This window comes from Accipiter gentilis, chromosome 20 (genome assembly GCF_929443795.1).
Source record: "Accipiter gentilis chromosome 20, bAccGen1.1, whole genome shotgun sequence".
In the NCBI taxonomy this organism is placed as follows: Eukaryota; Metazoa; Chordata; class Aves; order Accipitriformes; family Accipitridae; genus Astur; species Astur gentilis.
The window spans coordinates 8073106-8097627 of NC_064899.1; positions in this window are offsets into that span (position 1 = coordinate 8073106).

Genomic DNA, 24522 nt, shown 5'->3' on the forward strand with positions numbered 1-24522 from the left:
TGCTTGCTTTTCTCTGCAAAGATGAGGAGGGAGATATTGGTGGACATATAAATGCCTAGCTCCCAGTGAGAAAACTTCAGGAAAGTAGCACTTTTGCAGTTTCATAGGAACAACGCTGAAAAAGCCACCTGATTTGCACTTAAAGAGCACTCTGCCAAAAGCCGCAGTTCCTGGCTGACTCTGTCCCCTGTCGCTCCTTCATGCCCATTTCCCACTTCTTTTAATAATGCCAATGCAGGCATTTTGTTGGCTGTATCAGGGAGCGGAGGCAACCGAATAACACAGAAAACAGCGCTTGGTTGCGTTTTTTTCAGTCGGATCAGCCCCTGATTAGCTCCCCGGGCTGCCACAAAAATGCTTTTGCGAGCACAAGCTAGGCAGTGGTGTGAGAGGAGGGTGAGCAGCCAGGGAAACACAGAGCAGCAGGAACTGCTTTGTCACAGCCATGGCAGCTTAAATGCAAGATGGCCGAAGCCTATTAGCCTGTCCACGCACACGACCGTGTCCTCTTCGATCCCAGGCTGGTTCTGGAACAGCGAGAGTCAGGTCAGAGGCTTGTAGTCCGTCAGCAAACCTTGGCAGTCGTTTTCTTTATAATCAACACATGCAAGAAGTTGATTGCTTGCCACTGGGATCATAATGCCTCCAGTCAATTAACCTAAAGAAGTAGGTGAAAAAATAGTAGTAAACAATACCCCAAGACCTAAACTGTTTCCCTAGTTTTTAATTGTTTTTTTATAGTCAGATGTATTTTGTATCTCATTTTATGTGTGTAAAAGCACGTGTGGAAAAAATCAACTTTTTCATGCTTTTTCAGATCTAACTCTTGATTAAATTGAAATACAGTTAAGCAAAATAAACATGATATACTGAATTACGAATCTTTCAATTTTTTTTTTTTTTTGTTTGCAAGTAGGACCAACAGACTGCTTTAATCCTTCTAGTTTCATTGCCTTGGACCTACGTAGTTAATCAGTCTTCTAATGTAGTTTCAGGCTTGCTACTTAATGTTATGGCAAGAGTTAATTCAGCCTTGGCTTTATTCCACAATAAGTGTTAATGAGAGTTAAGAACTGGTTCAACTTTGGCTCCTTTCCACAATGAGTATTAACCAGAGACTAAAATTAAGGGCAAATCCAGATACTTAATATGCTGTATTTTTTCATGTTTGAAAAAAACCTATGTTTTATCATTCATGCCATTCATGTCATTCACAATGAACCATGAGGAAAATCTTTGAGGACAAAGTGCTTAATTTAGATAGAAGATACTTTGATTCATTTCCATCACAGGCTTCTGCATGATCTCCAGCAAGTCATTTACTCTTTCAGTTTTCTCTCTGAAAACTGGGGGGTAAGATCTTCAAGGATTAGCCTAATTAATAGTCAAATTTAAGAATTATTATTAGCCCTGTTACAATGGTACTAATATTTTCAGTTCAAATTCTATCCAATTAAAATGTTACACAAACTTTCTCCAGCCTACGTTTTTGTTTGGCAGTGCCCTTCTGGGTCCTAAGGTAAGTGTCTTATTCTGGGTTGGGTACTGCAAGTTTTCAGTATCCTGAGTCTTTGCTGGCTTGATATTTTCCTCCTCCTCACTCTAGGGTCTAGTATGTTTATTAATGTGGTCTTTACATATTTACACTCTATCGATGGATTGAGATATATATGTTTGTATATTTAATTTGTATGCACTTTGTATGTTCACACTAGCTTTGGGCTTTCTTCATTGCAAGTCCGTGTTGAATCCAGATTTAGTAAGGTGTGTGTTATATGTTGGGTAATTGTTATCTTTGCTAATCCTAAAACAGGTCTTGCCTGGCTCCCAAGGTTGCAGTCCTTTGATGACTAGTAATTGACTGCTGATGAGTTGTTTATCACCCTGTGGCCTTCAGTGTTATGCTCTGCTTGCACTTTTAAGGGCCATGCTATCGTTCCCTGCCTGCACTTCTGTTCGCTGCGTTTTATTCCATGATCAAAGATAGTCCATTCTGTGCAGAATGTTATTACTAATCCGTTAGTTACAGAAACACATATAAAAATATCCATTACACCACACAACTGTACAAAGCTCAGGAGAAGCTAACCAAAATAGGTGATATCACTTGGTCATTAGATAATTACAGTTATAGCTAAACACACTGTAAAACAAATCTCCAGGCAGGCCAAGACAAGTTCATACAAAACAGTGCAAGTCCTCTGAGATTTCTTAGCTTAATACAAACCCGTGCCCCCTTGTAAGTAATGACAACAGCATACTTACTGTGCTATGACGCTTCCTGGAAGTTTCCTGGAGAAGCTTCAGAGGGAATTGACACCTTGTCCAGCCTATTGATGCTGATCTGGAATCCTGACAGCAAATAACTAAACTGCACATGGAATGAGTAACAGAAGAGAATGTAGTGCTGAATTTGCCCATCTGGTATCATTTATTCAAGATTTTTGCTTTATAGCATATAGAACGCCAGCCTCACGTAACACACTGTACAGCTTGGTGTAGCAATCATGTAAAACAATTTAGTGGAACTAGTAAGTGAGTTATAGCAACATACTATCAGTCAAATGGTGACTTTTGTGTAATATTAAGCATTTCTGTGTTCTTAGTGATTTTGGAGAAAATGGAGAGAAAACCAAGACTTCTGAATCTGATAGGGCTTGCAGAAATGTTTGCATTTGTACAACTTATAGGTAGAAAATCCACTGGCAGTCCTATAACTAATTATCAATATCAAAATAGGAACATTCATAGAATCATAGAAGAGTCCAGGTTGGAAGGGACCTCAAAAGACTCATCTAGTACAACCTGTTGTGGGAAAGGGAGCTGAGCTGAGATTATCTACCAACGTGTCCAATTGTATCTTGTAAACCTCCAGCCATGCGGACTCTACCACTTCCCTGGGGAGGTTATTCCAGTGAATGATTGTTCTCACTGTAAAAGAATTTTTTATATTGAGAGGAAATCCCTCCCAGTGCAGCTTTTACCCATTGTCCCATGTCTTCTCCATGTGGCTCCTTGTGAAGTGAGGGCCTCCATCCTCTTTGCAGCCACCCTTCATATGAAAGGATGATTCTTAATATGTAATCAGTTGATATATATATTTCATAGGAGCTTTATTTTGCATTTCAGACACTGCACCTTGAAAAGCTAAATGCACCTATTGGGGTGAAGGAGAGTGGAATCTAGAAAACATTTGGAGAGTGGGAGAGAATGATTAATAGTAAATGTAGAAATACTAGATAAAGAAGAAATTCCATCTCCCTGAACTTTCTACAGTACTCACATATGTTTTGATACATTTAAACATGATCCCTCTGAAGTGTTTATAAAATGTTTATTACACTAGCTGAACATTAAAGTCTTTAAAGTTTTTATGTTATATACTATCCCATGTTATGGCATTATAATAAAAATAAGGAGTGTGGGAATGAAGAGGTCAAGTGATAATGGCCAAAGTTGTAGAGCCTTTCTCTATACGTGGCAATTAGTGAAAAGGAGGAAAACTGCAGCCATGTTAGCTTAGTGAACAAAATAGTTCTTACTTCAAGATTGAAGAAATGTCAATTTTGAAGTGCCATTATTGCAACAGAAGGGATTTACAAGAGCAGAAACTAATCTATTGATGTGTACCAAGAGAACTGGGCATGCCTGAGCACCCACAACCAGTCTGCAATAGAGATGCTACAGCTAACCAGGGATAGCATGCATAAACCTATTTATTTCAATGCAATGGACTAGAAGTATATTTCTATTCAGCGTCTGAGACATGGGATAAACACAGCAAAAGGCAAATCCTTCCTAAATTGCTCTGGCATGTTGCTAAGTCTTACCCCATGATAGCTTTAATAAAGGTCAAATGAATAAGATGGTAATGCTCTAAGCAAAATACATGCAAAGCAATAAGACCTGCTAAGAAAACTACCATTACCTCACATGCATGATGTGAGGGAGGCACAAACAGCCCCATCAAACTAAATACCTGAATTTCACAGGGCTCGGTTTCATTACAGCACAAGCAGGAAGAAGAACAAAGCTTTGGTACTGCTTGGAACCAAAAGAGAAATTTCAATGTCTCCTTGTTTGTTTGGTTTTTTTTATTTATAACTTGATAAAATTAAAAATATTTTGAGCATCTGCACAATTAACGGAGTAGCATTTTATTTTGCCACTTCAATCAAATGAAAGATATTTTGTATGCTGAGCTTGCAGAAGCATAATTATATTTTCCTCTCCAGCTCCCCCCACTCGTCCTGAATTCAGCCCCTGTGAATAAAATGCAGTGAAGTGCTTCCTTGTAAAATACCATTGGATGATCACTGAAATAAAAATTGAAAGTAGCATATTTTCTTTAAAAAGCCCTTTCCTCAAAATATCCTCTGAACATGACAGGTAAATCTTTAAAAGAACATATTTAAGAAATAATTGAATGAAACCCCATAACATAAAGTTTAAACACCTACATCTGTTTTCCATTAAGGCCATGTACACTGGTCCTTAAATTCTGATTTTAAGCAATACATACCAAGGACTTTATTTTTCATGTTATACCAGCTTTCTTTACCTGCTACTACCACTCTCCCCTTTCTCTTTCCTTTTTCTCTCTCAATGGGAGAAAGAGCTTTAAAGTTTCTTTCAAGTTTGGCGTTTGTATAGAATTTTGACTCTGTATTATTCTAAGTAAGCCATAAATGCTTCCATACATACTGTTTTGCAGTTGTTTTGCTTTATGCCCTCTTTATTGTTTGCTTTATTTATATGCCCCAGGAACCCCTAGAGATGTATCACTGCATTTATAGTTAAACTCATGAAATTACTTGATATGACACAGAAGGATACCCTCTTCCTATCTGCTGTCTACCCTTGTTTTCCCTATATCTACCTAAGATAACGTAACCATGAGCAAACACGTGGAAAATGAAGATGTTAATGCATCCTACAGGCAGTACTTTCCTGGCAGTGCTTTCCTTTCAGAAGTGAACTCTGCACTATTCTCAGAAAATAAATAAAGCATTTCTTGAAATAGCAAATAACATTCTTGAGTAGAGCAACTTTGTTTTGACTGATTATTAGATGTGGATATACGATCCAGGATGTGAGAGCATGCATGTACGTGCTTCAATGCAAATAAAAGGAAACTGCTAATTTTTTCTGGAAACATTGCTTTGAAGAGTTCAACTTTTCTTATCAAATCCTCATCAGTAAAAGCACTATTCCTGTCAAGATTTCAAAGTAGACGCTTGCATTTTGGATCCTTAGTCTATGTATTGTTACACCCTGATTTTTATAGAGGCATGGAGCAAAGTCTGATGACTTTTTTGATAAGAAATACATACAGTAACCACTGTAGAGAGTAATTTCATCACCCTCATCTTTATTTTTAAATACAAATTAGATAATTATGTAAAATTAAGTGAAATATTAAACTCTGCTTTAGGTAGATTTTTATACCACACTGATCACCAACATAGCTGATCATGTTCTGCTGTACTAAATGATATGATTCACATCTGTCCAACATAGCTTGCTTTGAGGGGTTTGCATCAAAATTTTATGTATGTGTATGTATATTACTGCATGTTTGTATTAGATAAGAAAAATCATGTGGAGAAGGAAGAAATAAGGTTCGTCATGACCTTTAGTTTCTAGGGACTCTCTGATCACTCCCTGAGGAAATGCTTTCTGCTTGATTTCACAGAATAACTGAGGTTGGAAGGGACCTCTGGAGCTCATCTAGTCCAATGTTCTGCTCAAACCAGAGTCTACTAGAGCAGGTTGCTCAGGACATTGTCCAGTCAGGTTTTGAATATCTACACAGATGGAGACTCACAACCTCTCCGGGCAACCTGCTACATTCTTGGAGCACCCTCACCATAAAAAAAAAAAAAAAGTGTTTTGCTTTTGCTGAAATGGAATTTCTTGCTTTAATTTGTGCCCTTTGCTTCTTGTCCATTAAGTGGGCATCTCTGAGAAGAGTCTGACTTCATCTTCTTTACTCCCCCCATAACAGCTACTTAACACTCTGACAAAATGCCCCTGAGCTTTCGCTTCTCCAAGCTAAACAGTCCTAACTCTCAGTCTATCTTTGTATGATGGGTGCTCCTATTCCTTCATCATCTTTATGGACCTGTGCTGGACTTAGTGCAGAAAGTCCATGTCTGTCTTGTCAGAGACAAGTCTGTGTCTGCCTGGTTAGAGCCCAGAAGCGGAGTCTGCACTCGAGGTGTGGTCTCAGCTGGGGCTGACTGGAGGGGAAGGCTCACCTCCCTTGACTTGCTGGCGATGCTTTTCCTAAGGCAGCCCCAAATGCTGTTGGCTTTCTTTGCCCCAGGGGTGCACTGCTGGCTCATGGCCAACTTTGTGTCCTACAGGACCAGCAGGTCTTTCTCTGCCAAGCTGCTTTCCAGCCTGGTGGCCCCCAGCATGTACTGGTGCATGGTGTTATTCCCCAGGGTACAGGACTTGGGGTTTCCCGTTGTTGAATGTCATGAGGGTGGTGTTGGCCGATTTCTCCAGCCTGTTGAGGTCCCTCTGAATGGTAGCACACCCATCTGGTGTTTCAATCAGTCTTCCCCATTTTGTATCATTTGCAGATTTGTACTTTAAATGCTAATATCATGCTCAGCTGAGAGACTGCGGTGACAACCAATGCTCTGAAAAATGAGATTAAGTATTTGGTCCAGCTACAAAAGGAAATAATTTTTTCATAGGAATGAATAATTAGTGTTCCACCCATCTGAAATAAAGTGACTTATATCTGAGTTCCCACAGCATTTTTCCTCCCCAAAAGTAGAAGCATGGTGATTAAGAAAATAAAAATACAGCTGAATGATATACTGAAAATATAAAAGTGCGAAGATGGTGATTAAGGTATTTCTTTGTTTGCTGTTGGTAAATTATACTTGTCTCTCTTAAGCAATGTTTGAATGCAGAAAAGATTTTTTAGAAATTCAGATAACTTAAAGACAAAAGGAATTATGATTTCATCTTGTGTGTTCCATAATTCAGCCCAAAGAACTGAAGCCAGCCATTTCCATAGTAAGGCTGTAACTTCTGCTGTGTCTGTAACATATGTATTACTATCTAGCCATGGTTTAAAGATTTCAAGTGATAGAAATATAAGTAAGTTGTGATAAAGAGGTAATTAGAAATTTGTGTGACACAAAGATGCTGATATGTTCATGATATCACACTGGTATAAAAGCAAAAATGCTTATCAGTGGCTCAGTTCCAGCAGGACGATGGTATTTTACAAACCATTCTGTTCACCCAATGAAAGTAAGTGGTGACACGGCACGTTCATACCCATCTGGTTTCCCGAGGTAAGTGGAGTGTGAGACTTTCAGCAGAACAGTATGACCTCCTGGTCTACACAGCACCTTCATGTAGGAATCACTACAAGTTGAAATACAGTGATTCTAATGATCAGGTACAACAATTCAGAGACCTGCTTTTCCAAAAAGGTGTGGATAAAATAGAAATAGTTTTTCTAATGTTAATTTGAATATCATTCTGAGCTTTTCTAAGCTTTTTACATAGAGCAGCCACCAAGGTTCAATTGAATAAAGCAGTTAATTCTGGCTGACCTAATTTAGATGACTTTTCAAGGAACAGTATTACTTATCTGAAACACCTAAAAAACAGTGTTACGTATTCTCTCATACAATACTAACTAGACTAAAAGTCATGATACAGTTCAAAAATAACAAACTGGAGAGGGGCTAGGAAATTATTTTAATTGCCTTTTAGTTTTTTAAATGTTATTGGAGCCTTGTTGGCTTATTTTCATTCTTGTTTGCTGGCATGATGTGGAGCTGTAAGGCTTGAACCCACTGCACCAGCAAGCCTTCCTGTTCCACCCAAGAAGCTCCCAGTACCTCTGAACTCCCGCCTGGGGTCTGGAGGCTGTTAGCCAGGCCAACCTTCAGCAAAGAGTGGGAATGAGATTACCCACCTCATTTTCCACAGTCACATCATCTAGGTTTGTGACAATTTAGAGAAGATCACGGAGATGAGGCACATCCATGGTCAGCGAATACCTGTGTCCTTGGTTTTTGCTGTACCAAAGGGCTGCACAGTTAGAGATCCTATCATTTTGTGCAGAGCGCAGGGCTGTGGAGAAAAGATCAGCAGGAGCACAGGGACACATGGGTGGCCTTTATATGCTAAGGGTGCTGCTGAACTTGGGCATCTAGAGGAACGGCCAGGAAAAGATAAAGTGTGAGAGATCCTTGGAAACAAACTAGGGGTTTTGAATTTGTGTGAAGCAGCTTCCAGATGGTAACTAAATGCAGTTACTAAATGCTGCAAAGCTGTTTGAGATAAAAGTACAATGAGGGGCATCAGGATTTTTCAGTTCTGGTTGGCAGAATGGCTTTAGTAGGGCAGGAACAGGATGGCTAAGCATACAAGTTGATTATGTGAATGCTGAAAAAGCCTTGTGCTTGGTAGACTTGGCTGTGCATTTTCACAGAGACTGCCTGAGTTTCAATCCCAGTTCTGCTTCCAGTAGTTCTGTGAAATCTGACAACTAGTTTATTTGAAACAAGAGGGAGTTGAGGGTTGCCTGGCTTCAGGACAGAGATAGGAGATTTTGATTACAGAATCCTGTACTACAAAGATATATTCTAACTACTTAGTAGAAGACGTGAAATTAGAAACTATAAAATTCAAAACTATAAAATCTTGGCTTTTGCCCCAATGTCCTTTTTTCTTTCCTACTAAGAAGTAGAGGATGTACATTTCTACCTGCGCTTCCTATTAATACATGAAACTTCATCAGGAGATGCATCCAGGAATGCTAGTCTGCCAAATATGAGTTCCACGTAAGATGTGTGACACTTGGCAGATCTGAGGAATTTTCAGCACAAACCTCCTGGCCTTTATTCTTGCATTATAGTGTTGCTAGATGGCTACATTTTTATTGCTCCTATGTGGGCGGACTACTGCCTTAGACTGATCTGGAGAAGAAGAATTTGAGGCAGTGCTTGGAAATAGTATTTTTAGTGAGTTTTGAGGGAGGGAAATGTGATGGCGTGTAGGGAGGCTAGTAGGAGCTCAGGGTATCTTTTGGCATGGAGGAGACCAGTAGAGTTTTTATTCAAAGATGAAAAGAACTGATTTTTGCAGGGGGAAGGAATCAAGCAAAGGAACACTGGAAGAAACAAAAAGGAAGATGCAGTCTTCCTGTCCCCTAAGAGTTATCTTGTAATTTATAACCTCAGTAGTGTCAGTCTGAAGGTGGGTAAAGCTAACTGTTTGTGACTCATAACAGTAACAATGTCATTCTGCCAGCACAGAATAAAATATTTTAGATGTCAGCGAAGTATTCTTCAGTACTGTATAGTGATGTCTTAGAAAAAAATTGAGAGGGATGTTTGTTGCAAATGAGAACATGTGTCTATGCAGTTTTTAAGTATCTACTCTATATTTCTGTCTCATTATCTCCCCAGTCTTGTGATCTCTTCCTTTAGGCTTGCAGAGCAAAAGACCTGTCAAGTAGGCCTCTGGTGTATGCTCCAGTGCAGATGAGATAAAGAGAAGGAAGAATTAATTTTCTCTCTTAATTCTTTGTAGCACAGAATCCAAAATAGAGTTTTCTGTTGATTTGGCAGTCTCTTTTGATAAGCTTTAATTACAAAGAATTTTTGTACAATACTAAAATGCTGATAGCAAGACACACATGAAGTGATTGCCTAATTATGTTCCCTTTATTTCATTTGAACACTACTTGATTTTGGAATTGTAAGAGTATTTGTTCTTCAGGGTGTGTTCTTACCATTTTCTATGAGAACTGCTTTACAAAAATGTGATACATTTATGTTGCAAAACTTCATCAATCCAACAGTAATTCTTCAGCAACCAAACTACATCAACCTTTCGTTGTGTACCTTGTTAGTAATATGTAAGAGTTTCTCTTCTGGTTTCTTGGTTTGCTGATAAAATCAATCCAACCTGCATAAGCTGTTATGTAGTGTGGGATAGGCAACATTGTGCTGCCAGCAAAGTAATGCTGACCCTCTCCCTTTGTCAGTCTTGATTTACTGGCAACATAGTTAAAGTTGTTACAAGCAAGTGAACTGGTGGTGATACTGAAAAAAGACAGAGAAAGTAGCAGCTTGACCTTTTACTCAATTTCATGGACACACTATACAATTGCATGAATAATGGGGGTTTAGTGGTAATTCAAAAGTTGAAAGAAAAAAATTTCTTCAACAAATTAAATACTATTTTTTTTTTCCAAATTTTTACTATTTAACATATCTTCTTTAAGAAAATGAAAGCATGTTTTGAGTCAAACATTGTTTCATACATGCAGGTCCTCATATGCACAAAGTAAGTACGCTCTTTTTGCTGAGCAACTCCTCCTGCGTTAATGAAGGCGATTTCTAAACAGCCAGTGTAGTACAAATGCACACAGACCTGCCCTCAGTTATTTGTGCATGTGGTACATATGTTCCCTAGTACCTGGGGTGAAGTTTGACGTTATATTGCCACAGAACACTTTTATATTAATATCATGTTCTGTCCAATAACTTGTGAAATAAAGTTGGTAAGTATTATTACAAAAACTTCCATTGTTGACTGCTGTTGGCTTAAAAAGCATAGCAAATGTCTCTGGTTTTCTGTATTACAAGACGTGGTGTCTGTGTCCAGGGAGGTACGAGCAAGTATAGGGTTGTTTATTGCAGTGATTCTTTTTGCTACTCAAAATTAACAGGGTAGTGAGGGGATATTCACACCAGGATTTATTATTCAAACCATGATTTACTGATAGTAATGCATGATCTATAAGCAAGCCGTTTAGCAGAAAGCATTCAAAAAGACTTAAGTTATTACCAAGATCTGTTGCAAAATGCACAGGTATCTTCAATCATTCAATTTTCTTACAGTATTTCTTGGTTACAGAATTTTTTGTGCCTATGTTACTATGTCTATTCATGATCTCCTTCTAGGCTTCATAGGCTGCTGTATTTCTCTTACTAAAATCCCTTGCATACTGTTTTGTTTTGAACAGACTACTCATAAATAGAGTCCACGAGATTCATGTGTACAGATCCATGTGTATTACAAATGGCCATAGACAGTTAGATTTCGGATTCAGGCAACAGCAGACAGCACTGAGAAGAGAGAAGGTAATTGCCAGATCTAACTGGATCTTAGCGTATTCATCTGAGAATATTTTTGTATGGGACTATAAGATTTAACGTTGTAGAACTCCTTTCACTGACTATCTCTGCCTTTTTCTTTGCTTTCAGTATCAAAATAAGTTTCAGAATGAAGCCATCTGTATTTTATAGTTAGCGAAGAAACAAGCCAAAACAAAGAACAACCAATCATAATGACATCCCAGAAGCAGAAGACAGGCCACATACCATTTCATTTTGTTAACGCTGAAATGAAAACACAAAAACTTAACTATGAAATTAACTATGAAAATGGACCTTGATTTTCTAGTTATTTATAGTAAGGCCACGGTATGAACTGAACTAATGTGATTTCACCCCCTGAAAATAAGAAGAGATGCAGAAATATTCCTTAATGTGAAAAAACTACACAGGATGAACAAAATCATCTGTCTTGCTCTCTTTTTTGGCAAGCAGTTACTGGCTTTGATCAATGCTAGGAATCAAAATGAGTAAAAGCTATTACATTTTTATTCTCTATTTTGTTAAATTGATGAAAATACATATTTCATCTGCTTTACATCTGGTACAATTATGTTTTTACTGAGCTCCAGGAGTGCTGTCAGGAGATGGCAGAAGTACTTAGTCTTTGGCAATTTAGGATGTGAATGTTTTGATAGCCTTTTTTTCAGACCAGATTTTACCTTTTTTTTTTTTTTTTTTCACGTATTTTATTTCTAATTTTTATGGGTTGTAGATTCAAGCCTGCAATGCATTAAATAGCAGCTAAGATCCATGGAACACTTCTACATGCATACAGCTTGAAGTAAATGATTAACCTGCATTCAAAATTAGAATCGAAAATATGTTGAAGAGCTCCTGTGTATTTTCTAGCAGAATGCTCACCATGTTGTAAAGAGTTTTCTATTCAGGGGGCACCACAGGCTGTATTTGTGACTGCAACATGCTAGCAATAAGAATAAGAGTCTGAGCTATTCATCATCTTCTTTCAGTCATTCAGATTTACCTTCCCAGGGTATTACAGCTTCATTTCTGTGGTAGTGAGTTACCATTCCATGATTCAAGAAAATCTGAGCTGCAGCTACTGTTGTTCATATCTCATATTTTAAAATAATGACTTGGGTATTTTGCCTCCTGCTTTTCTGTTTTTTTCAGAACTAAGAACAAACCAAACCAAACCAAAAATATAGACAATTCCAAAGAAGTGGGCACTCCCGTAAGCCCATAATAACATCTTAGAGCCTTGAATATAAGGCATTACTAATTTTTAGTATCTTAGAACTTGAATTTGATTCTTTTTCTTCTCTATAATTCCAACAGTTCTAAAAGAAAAACAATGTATTTACCCAAAGGTAAAAGATTCAGCACTTTCATTCTTCAAACAACTGCAGAGAGTTGCAGAGAGCATAGAATGAAAGTTTGGCACACTCTTTTTCCATAAATGCTATTAGGAAAATGTACCAAGATGAAAAAGAAAGGCTACCATTGTTTCTTGAATAATAGTGATAAATTTGAAGATCTTCAGTAATATCAGTTAAAGACTCTATAAGTCAAAGTTATTTCCTGGGGTGGCAGGGGGTAGGGGCAAAGTTATTTTTTGGGATGTCCAAGTCAATTTAACAGTGATGGTGAAGTGATGCAGTTGAACAATAATGATATCAAGTCTCTGGTGTGGAGGTTGATAGACAAGAGGCATCTATAAAGTTTCATGCACTGTTCCTACTGGATAATATTCTCTATAAGTACCCAAAGTGGGCTTCAGTCCCACAATATTGAATTACACTCACTTTTGTTTTTAATTAATGCTCTTAACTCAAATTCTACTTCCATTTGTCCACACACAATGAACTGAATTTAAGTTCATTTATTCAAACTGAGCTAAGTGGCATAACAAGGAGCATAGTCTTCTTTGAATGTGGCCAAATGTGAATTATCTTCCAAGTCTCTTTGCTTTGAAAGCCCTCATCATTGCCTTCTAGTCTATATTTTGTAGAACTAAATGCAACTGTTGCAAGTACCAGTTTTATCTGACAAATAAATAAAGACATTCGTGCTTCTCCATTTCATTGTTAGGTAGAGGTACAAATTATAGGACTAAACTTAAGAATGTTCACATTGTGTCTAATATTTGCTTAAGTGAAAAAAACTTTAAAAAAAGGGACAAAATTCAATTGTTTTAAGCAAGGAAGAATACAAGGTTAAGCAAGATATAAGGTGTTCCTTCTTTCATTGTTAGTAAGAGAAAATGTAAGCACATAAATTTTTCTTACTGTGCCTTCTCTGTCACAAGGTCTTGTTATGCATTTTTTTGCAAAATATATAGAGCTTTTTAATGTCAGAGACACCTCCAATAGATTCTTGTCTACAGATTTTCCTTTTCCTGGATAAATTCAGCGTATTGAATGTTTTAAATTTTTAAGTGTACAACCTTTTTTTTTATTTTTTATTCCATACTTCAAATAATTGTCTCTCTTCTAAGCCCTTTTGAATATTTTAACATCCTTTTGAAGTCTGAATACTGAAATTGTGACAGTACTTCCATAAATTGCATAAAGTCTTACTCCTGCTTCTTGCAGTGTTGTTTTAAGATTGTTCCAAGACTGCATTTATTTGCCTAGCAATATGAACAATATGAGCTGTCTTGACCACAGCATGTCACTGAGAAGCCCTGTTCAATTATTTATGAACACCTTCCACCCTCACCTTTTCAAAGTCACATTTATTTTACTTATACTGTAGATCTGGTCTATGTGTCTTGTTTCTAGATGGATGACTTCACCTGTAGCCATATTAAAATTAAGTTTTATAGATTGTATTATCTATTCTGTCTTAATAAAATATATATGCTGATGAGTTTTCTGTGGACTTCAGAGGAAAGCTGGAAACATAGCTTACTGTAAACAGTGACACGATTAATTTAAGAATTAATCTTTAGAAAATGAAATTCAAGTGGTTAGAATTCCTGTGCTTTCCCTAGGAGATCCTGAGAAGTAAGGGCTTAACGTGGCCCTGCCAAGCTGTAGGTTTTGGATATGGTAACAGACATCAAACTAACAGCTTTAGGAATAAACAATTTATCTCTAAATAACAATACAAGTCAGTAGTACAATTATCCAGGTCATTTCAGTAGTACAGTTATCTAGCTCAAAAGGACAGCACACCCAGTAGTTCAGTAATACTGGGCTAAACTTAGTATCCAGGTACGCAGTGGCTTACATAGCCATGGTCATAAGGCAGGCTGGCAGGCAGCGGGGCACAGCGTTGCCTTTGGAGGAGAGACTTCGACCAGCCAACAGGCTCAGGGCATTACGAATTCCCTGGTCGGACTGTCCTCTTTTGCTGAGCTGCGGGAGCACGGTCTGGACTCGTTAACCGGTCCTCATATCCCACCCCTGCTCCCCCTCTCCGCCTGTACTTTCCTCTGTGTGCATGGTGCCTGGAAATACCGTGCCATACATGCAGCTCATTGCTACAACATATGAACAATGAGTCCACTTTATACAAAAATCTGGATGGAAGTACAGGAGATATCTGGAAAAAATTATGTACCATTGGTCTGGGTCAAGGCCACTCGGTAAGTGGTACGTGTGGCTGCAAGCTTATCAAACGACTGTTCTGCAGTCGGTGTTGTTGGTTTTGACCTACAAAACCTAAATGATTTAGCAAGAAATCATTGAGGTGAATTTAGCAGTGTAAGATTCCCTCCTCCAGAAGTACTACTACTATGGATGAAAAACAGGCTCCGAACTGACTGATATGGGAAGAGGTGAGGATAAGGGGGAAGAGTTAAATGTTAATGGCTTATTAGTTGTGATTATTTGTAGTATTTCACTGAACAGTACTTTTCATGGTGTGCTTTTCAGCTTTAACTAAAGTAGTCTGGATAGAAGCCTTTTTAATATTTATGTAATGTAAACAGCTTTGCACATTTAAAAAACATCTGAATGTTGGGCTGTAACTCTTTTACCATAAAAATTATTCAGATGTCCTGTAATTTCATTTTTTTATTTGTTACTGCTATATGTATAATTTTTACCTGTTAGTATTCACTCCAGAAGCTTTATTTTTTGAGAACTTTGCTTTTTAATCCATCTTTTGTGTGATAATATTAATTTGTTGAATATAAATGTCTATGATATTCCATTTGTACTCTTAAAAAGACTAAAAATTGTCCAGTTAAATATGTTTTTTCCTGAACCACGCATTATTAGCCATTTCTGTTCATGTAAACCATAGATGTCAGACATAACTGATTATTATTCACGCGATAATATTTTTTTTAATACTTAAATAATGTTTTTTGCTGGTTTATGTAGATGCCTTGGTAATGACTAGAAAACACTACATCAGTTCAGATGGTATGCTGTTATCTTGGAGATCATTTTAGAAGTCTTTAATGATTTGACACTCAGCTGATCTTTTCTATTCTTTGTAGTGCCACATACTGCATATCATTATTTTATCCTCTGATGACATGATTATCTCATTTTAGATTAAGCTTCAGCAACCATTTAACAATAGCCAATAAACACTGATGCAAATTACATTTAATGGAAAGAAATAAAACAGAGCTCTTGGAATCTGGATTTAATTTATAAGAAACCATTTAATCAGCAAGAAATATTTAGCTGGAAATGTGTTTTTACATATTGAAAATCTCATCACCTGTTTTAATAGTCAGCAGAGCTTTTGCTGTATAGATAAAACCCTGAAAGACTGTTTCTTCTGCCTTAGAAAGAATTATCGTAAAAAAATAACATGTGTGGTCAATGTAATTTATTTTAAAATAACTTACAGATACTCTGGTTTCTTTTGCTAGCAAATTCTCAGCTATTTCAGAGAGGAGAGATGAAGAAAATCTATTAGGTTTAAAAGACTATATTTGTGTCTTTACTGTTGCATGGCTATTGTCTATGGAAGAGCTCTGAATGTCACCTAATCTTAAGAAATCACCTTGGAAGTAGTTTGACCTTAGCAGTAGCAATTTTTTAAATAATATCTAGTAAGAATTTTTACATACTGGGTTTCATCTCATTATGTTTAGCTGTTGAGCCCTGAAATAATGAGATTATTAACACTGTGGATCAGTCTTCTATCTTGCACATTTGATTTGGGGTATATGGGAATATTTTACTTCATTTATTTATTTCAATCAGAAATAACTTGAAGCCATGCCATTAAGAACATTCTTCAGCATTCTTTACAGCTCATTTCATTTACCTATGATTTCTGTTCTTTAGAATGTCATTTAGGCCCCAGCTTAAAAATATTAATTGATTCATCCATAAATCAGTGTATAGCAAATGGATGAGAACGTGCAGCAAAAGTGTTAATTAAGTTGTATTAAAATAGCCTACAGAATTTTGGTGATCCTCCATAATTTAGAAATAAAATAAAAAAAAAGAAGGATAGTAGCTGTTGAGGCAGATATTACTTTTTATGGGCTCTGGCATGAGGAAGCTTATTGATCATTTCAACATATTTATAAGTTTTGTAGAACTTTAAGTACCACATGACTACATACATACATTCTTCCCTGAGTTACTGTCTATCAAACCATGGGCTTACCAACTCAAGCACAAAAAGATGGCAAATCTAGTTTACCTGAGGTGTTCATAATTAAGTATCTTTTTTTTTCCTGAAGAGTGATTGTGATTTGGTATCAATATTAGACTATTCTGATGGTAAACATGAGGCTTATCTTTCAACACCTCTGAGAAAAGGTTTAGTTGTCTAATACGATATTGGCCTTTCCTGAACTGTAACCCCTCTCCTCATATTGACCTTATACTATATACCTTAGAATTGAGGAACAAGATTGCTGTAGTGATATTCAAACCTTCATGTGCCAGTTACGGAGGGGAATAGTGTGACTGTGTGGATATAGTACCTAACTCCAGGCATGCTTAAAAAGTTTGGACTTTCTGAAATTTCTATAGGTTTAGCCCTAAGGATAGTGTAAATTTACTTGCTAATTGTGAACTGTTGATAGGTTCTTAATACATGAAGTAGTGATTTCTTACATAATATACCAGGTTAAAGTGTTTACCTATGGGCAGCTACATTTGTTAGACTAGTAATTTTAACAGTATTTAAAACATGGTTGATCAAAATAAGCTCTTATTTTAATTTTTGAATGCAATAAACCAAGCATTTTCAAACATACTGTCTCTGCAAGAATTAAATCCTTGAAAATAAAAGTTGATATAGTGCACGTCACTCCAAGAATACCTTAATGTTGAATTGCAGCATTGTTGTATGCAGTAATTTCCTTTTGATAAGAACTTTTTAAAAATTATCTATTCCAGCTACATTTTTGAACTTCACTGAAATGTCATTGTTAATATCTTATTTTGCAAATACTCCAAAATATTCAATATATAGAATGTTTCAAAAATAAGTCAATATTATTATTGACAGCTTTTACATTGGCCTTCTATTTTATCTGCACATACAGAGCCACTATAAACTAAGCTACTTAAAAACTCAATTTTGCAGTCATTATTCTGCATGTCAAATATAATATGCAGGAAACTCTGTTTGAAGAGAATGAAGATAATCTTCAGAGGGCAACTAAACATAATTCAGATAGTTTGTTCAAAGTGAGTATTAGGCTTCAAAGGTTCTTGTGAATGTTTGGGATATGCCTGTTTAAATAGCTCTCAAAAGTATGTACTTACCCATCTGTTATTTGGCAAGGTGGTACTTTTTAATTTCAAAACCTAGTAGATTAGTTCCGTGCAGACATATTAATATATGGAATGAAGGAACTGATTTTGTATCTCTTCTGCTGTTGACCCAAGCTAAATAATGAAATTTGAGTCATTAAGAATGTGCCAGAAATGTACTTGCAAATATGCTGTCGTGTGGTGTGATTGTAAATTTCTGCCATCCTGCTCCATTGAATAAATCTTTAGAAAATGCACTTTCAGTATCTTGTTTTGAAATGCTTTTCAGTAAAGGAGATATTTTGACCAAAGAGTTTTCCTTTGGTTTTCTGATTTAGTTGTTGGAACAGAACTTTTCGGACAAAACTTCTTAATAATTTAATCTTGCATTCTTTATTCTGAACATAAATGTGTGTATATGTATATTTATATAAAATGTGCTGTGCAAATAACATCAACAAAAACACTTCTAGCTTTAAAGCTCAAATTGTAAAGAGCAGAACTGGCTCCAAAAATGCAACCTATATAAAAGGAATCATTACAATTGCATAATTAAAAAACATTAATCATTGCAGAAAAATGAGGATATTATTTCAGCTGGGTTCTGCTTCTTGATCTCTGTATTCAGTTTTAGGGACATGCATTTATATTCCTTAATTTTATGACAGGCATAGGTAAGTGGTTTGAAAATATAAACAGCATTTCTAATCAGAAGGCATCTATACAACTTCAGCTTCCTAATTTCATCAGGTAAAGAATGCTCTATTTTAACAAATAGTTTTCAGAAATATCCCCTTTAAGAGCAGCTATGTTTCTTGGTAAGCTGAAGTAAGTCAAGTTAAAAATGACTGACACAAAATTTATGGCAACAAATGACAAAGTTTTGGGGTTTTGTCAAGTGAAATTTCCAGATTCTCCTGTTCCCTCTTATTCTACAGATACAGTGAAAAAGTTCTGAAATGTCTTCAGGACTGAGTAGAATATCTTCATTACTGACTTTGGCTAGCTTTTATCAAAACTTAAAAACCAGACACCTCACGCTTTCTTACATGCTCTAAAATAGTCTCCCTTGCCTCCAGCTGCCATTCCACAAACAGTGCGGGCTTCGTTGGGTTGTGCCTAGCAGCTCCCTTCAGGTGCCCAGTGTCATGGTCCCGAGGGCACCGCCAGCCCTGACACTCCCTGACACTTCCCTCCATCTTGCACCCTGCTCAGCATGTTGTTTGTTCTCATTTTTTCTTTTCTTTTTTTTTTTTAAATTTGCTTATGGGGTCCTAATCACAGACTTTCCCCCCTAGAATCTTACTGAAATCTGCAACCTCTCCTCTTCTTCCCACTATTTTCTTGGGCGTTTTTTGTTTGTTTGTTGGGTTTTTTTGTTTGTTTGTTGTTTTTCTTTTAATTCTGTATTGGTAGCCTTCTGTCCTTTGCCCAGTCTCCCAATTCACCCCTCCAATTTCCCAGTGTTTGTCACTGCACTCCAACTCCTTGTCTGGTCTTAGTGCACTCTGAAATATCCAGCTACAGTTGCAAAAATCTTTATGTGTGTGCCTTTCCTCCCATTTCTAGAATGTCTTCCCCATTCTTCTGGTTTCTGTTTTTATCAGATTCTGGAACAGTTTCAGGTGTCTAAACATACCCTTTTAGACGTTCTGCGGTATCTGACATCTGCATGAGATTGGCAGATAGAATACAGGATCTACAGGAGACACGCTCTTCTGAAATGGTAGCTGAACATCAAGAGCATCTGAATAGCACCACCTGAGAGCATCTAAAATAGCATTAGATTCTTCTGTTCAGACATCTGTATCATTCCTTCTGTGTCCTAATTAATGCTTATCTTTCCACAGTCTGGCACTGCTTCCTGGATGCAGGCAAGGAAATTATTTAGAGACTATTTTTATGTTTTGCCTTCAATCTCCACAGACCAAGAACAATTGTTACGGGGAACTTCAATGCTGTCCTTCCAGCATTAGGCTGACATGGGCTCAGTCACTCTGCTAAGGATGTCCCATGCGCTTCAGCAGTTTTCTTTGTTAAGCTCTGAAAAGTATCTGCTGAGCATGAAGGGCTTATATGCTGACTGAACTCACACGGATTTTCACAGAGATGGTTAAGACACGTGTTCTTCAAACAGACTAATCTGCCCCCAATGCCAGATTCCTGTTGCAAAGCAGGATTTTATAGCTATGGTCACAAAAGATTTTCAGAGGTTTTTTTACATGTGCATGCACCCACCTATGTATTTCCTTTACCTTCTTCTCATACAGCATTTAATTGTTTAGTTTCTATAATAATTCTATCTTAGATAGACTGGAAATTCAGCCCTAAGGTCTAAATTTAGTTTTCAGCAAATGATACCAAAATCTCTAATATAAAATGTCAGCAATATTTATAAGAGATAGTATTACTGACCTGCCCTTTAAATAAACTTTTCGGTTTGGTCTAAAAATAGCAAATGTGAAGTAGCCTTTTTAAAAGGTTTCTAAAGAAACTTTTAAACTTTAAAAAAAAAAAAAAAAAAACTTTTTTAAAGAAAAGTTTCTTTAATTTTTTATACTTCCCATGCCATAGTGTGTCCTCAAGTAAAAATTAGTCTGTATTTCTGATAGATGACTCTTTTATCTACATTCTAGCAGAAAAGGTCTGTTTTAACAACATATAGCCCTAGGGGGTTTTATAGTTTTGGTGGGTTTTTGTATTTGGTGTTGTTTGTGGTTTGTTTTTTTTTGCTTCAATCAACTGCTATTTCTTTTGCAGAGGCTGTGATTTAGAAAAGATGGCAAGTTACAAATTGGGTTTTGTTAAAGTTTATGAATTGAATATTCTATTCCTAATAATAATCAATGGCTGAATCACTGTTTAAATGGTTTTATTTAGCCATTTCGATCAAATATTTCCATGCCTACTGTTACAAATGCCTGAAACAACTGAAACAACCCAAGACATTCCTGCACAAGATGCATAAACTTACCACTGTGACAAGATGACAGTAAATATCATTTACAACAGAACTGTCACATTTCTATACCTGTACTTCTAGGAATAGAGTATCCATCATTTTGTGAAACAAGTAACCTCAGAGTAACCACATAGGTAAAAAACTAAGCCATCACTATCTACAAGAATGTATCCTGACAGATAATCAGTGAAGAATAAAATCCACTCAACTTTCAGACCAGGAAATTTCTCAGAAGACAGTTCAATCTCTGATCTCTCGGTCCTGATTCTCAAGGGAATGAAAACTCCTTACAAAAGTAAACCCTGGAATTAAAATTCATAACTCTACTGGATACCAAACCCCACAACTTCAGTAAAGATAATGGTTTTCTAACACATTGTCATAGTCCTCATCAAATCGCAAACCCATTAATCTCTTCGTGTTCCACAGTTTATGAACTTCTCTCTCTCCCCTAAGATAACTACTTATCATCTCTCCATCTCCCCCCCCTTCCTTCTGTTCTCCCTTTGTCCCTTTTCTAATAGTCATAGGTATATCAAGTATCATTTCTTTCAGAAATTACGATCTAAAGAATACATATTCCTCTAAACCGCTGCTAACCTATGATTCACAGTAGGTCTCTAGGTTTGAAATGTGAATCTATTTTAGACCTGAGGAAGAATTAGAGTTCCTGAAGGCTTGTCTGATTTTTCCAGCTATATTTGCTGGTTTAATAAAAGGTATTATCTCTGTTGAGAAGCCTTGTCCTGCCTTTTTCCTTGTCCAGACTTTCTGTAAGTTAACATAGAAAGTAGTATTCAGAGGCAGATTGTAAAGTCAGATATATTGTTGAAAAGATATAGAGAGAGATACTCTGGAGCATTCAAATACCATTGTTGTTGGCAGTAGCAACTTTACAGACCACTTATGGCTGGTTGCATGATCAGGAAAGATGCGTAAACATTAGGTCACAAATGAGAGTGGCAGGAAGATTGCCAGGAGATGTATTTCTCATGAAAAATTACAGTAAACTCAGAATGCTCATTAATGTTTAAAATAATGAATATGGATATGACACAGTTTCAGGGAGCTTTTTGTTGTTTTGTTTTGTTTTGTTTTTAAATATGTTCTTTCCCATTCATGTGGTGGCTCAAACATTCTTACATGATTGTGAATCTTAGAAAACCTGGCACAATTCTGGGGATTACAAATCTTCCCAGGCATGTTTTTCTTGCTTTTCCGCGTTATGGATTTACATAATTCCAGTTTTAATAAAGAGGCAATTTGCTGTTAGCATTTTTCAAAAGGCTAATTTTGCTTGCAATGGATGCATCTGTATACATGGAAGAGTTTTTTAAGCATTAGGCCTGATTTCACACTGGATAAGAGATCCTGTATCTCAGGTCTTTGGTTAGGTTAGCAAAAGCTTAGAGAGCTTCAGTGTGTAATTAACCTGTGTAGAACCTCAGCCTTGGAACTGGCATATTCTTAAAACACATAATTCTCTCCAATTACTGATGAAAGGGGTGGAGGATATCAGTAGATACTTGCTGAGTAAAAGACTTTACAAGAACAATTACTCGCTAATATCCCACTCCTTACTACGAGTATGTATTCAAACTTCTGTACTGGGTAATGAGAAGGTAACTTGCCTAGCTTTGTGTGAGTTAAGTAAAATATCAGATGTCTGGCTCAGTGTTCCACCTGGGCTGTTATATCTGCTTTCTCAGATTGTAAAAGTGGGGGAAAAAAAGCAATAACGGGAGTGCTAGGTTATAATATCTTTGGGTTTACTAATGGTCTTTTTATTGAAGGGAAAATGAAGTTAAAGATGACAACTGCTTGGTATTAGTGTGCCTCGGTTATAGAGATGTATTAAATTCTTTTATGTAGATCCTTTTCCCAAATAGTCAGATGTAAAAGTGTCTTGTACTATCCTATAGTAAAATCTTTCAGGAGATCAGGTATCTTCTTCAGCGTGTTAAGATGTTTAAACTGTAGGAATGGATTTACAGAAATAAATGCTATTGCCTTCAAAATAATTGGAAATAAAGACTTAGAGGGACAGTATTAGAACTGGAATTGTTATCCATTGTAAGAATACACCTTTCTCACACTAAAGATTGAATTGTTAGACTAAGAAGCCAAAACCACCTCACACTAGCAGCATTAAAACAGAAAAAAAAAAAAAAAAGCCAACAAAACAAGAAAAGAAGGAAGGAGGAGGGCTTGTCAACATAAAAAACAGGTCGTAAATAATATAAGCCAAATCTATTTTTTTTATGTAAAAGTAAAAAAAATTGCTAAGCTTAGCATGTATCTGCAGCTGTTTACCCTGTTTTGCTTCTATAAAAGAATACTGGTTTAGTAATTAGCATATTAACTTCATGTGGACTTCCATTTGTACTGTTCAATTTACATGTTCTCAGATGGTTTGGTATGATCTCAAGAAATTTAAATATAAAGTAGGACAGACATTATACTACATGATGGGTATAACAATGAAAAGAATTCATTTCCCTAATATCACTAGCAAAAGGCTTTGAACTGTGAAAAAGGAATAGAAGTTTTGTGCCTTCTTATGAAGTCATGAGAAAGACTGAATAGGTACGATAGATTAGAGAAACAAGTCCTGTTCCTATGTCCAGGTAAAACAATTTACCCTATTGGATTTTCAGAACTGGAATGGTACAGTTATGTAAAATTAATAATTGTGCTCAGAGGATGCTCTCCTTGAAAATCAACCAGGTCTCCTAGCCTCTTTCCCTCCAGGACAATTTCTCATGGGATTCTACCAAATAGGTTCCCGAACAGACCAGTATCTGCTCTTCTGAAGTCCAGGGTTGTAATTCTGCCGCGTCTCTTGCTTATACCTCTCACGACTGAGCAGCAATGGCAGGCCCACGTGTGCCTCTCGTCACTAACTGCTACGACAGTGGCCACGTCTATCCACTGTCCCTCAGCTTAAGCATCCCAGTCTGGCAGCCAGCGCTTCCCAGCAGCAGCCTGCCCATTAGGCAAAGCCCCAGCAGAACTGGCAGCAGACCCCGCAGTCGCTACCCAGAGAGCAGCCACTGCGAACGGCAGCACCGGCAGCCTCCGAGGCACCCAGCCTAGTCCTGCCAGCCGACCAGCACCTCCTCGCCGTGCTCCCAAAGCTACACCGCAACCGGCATCACCTGCGCCGGCCCATTCCTGCCAGCCTCCTGCTTTCCACGCCTGTCCCAGCCTCCCCGCTGCCCCTGGCCCCACTTGTGGATGCTGCTGGTGGTGCTGCCTCCAGCCTGGCTGACCTGATGGCTGCAGTCCGAAAGGCTTCTTCCACACAGGGGTTACCCTAAGACACTCGGCTGTGATACGACAAGTAGTGAGGCAATGGCTGATGGGGCGGCGACACCGAGAGGTGTCAGGCTGACCGGGAACGGGCAAAGGAGTAAGTAGGTGCTTTTCTCAAGCTTACTGATTACTAAATTTCACTTCACTATTTAAGTAGCCACAAAAGCAATTTATCAGTTTACTCTTTTCCAATAAGCGTTTTCCTTCTATAGTATTTTTATTATTATAAATTAAGATGAAAGGTTTTGCCTGCAGCCAGTTTTAAACTTTTAAATGTTGCTTATCAATGATTCCATCCAAATATTACTGCAGGCATAAAATCTAAGCGTTGTGGGATTTTGAGGGTGGCTTTTCATTCAGCATGTGCGTGTGCGTGTATGTGCTTAGCTTTTGTTTCTCTAAATACAAGGACAATGTGATCTCTATTTGTACA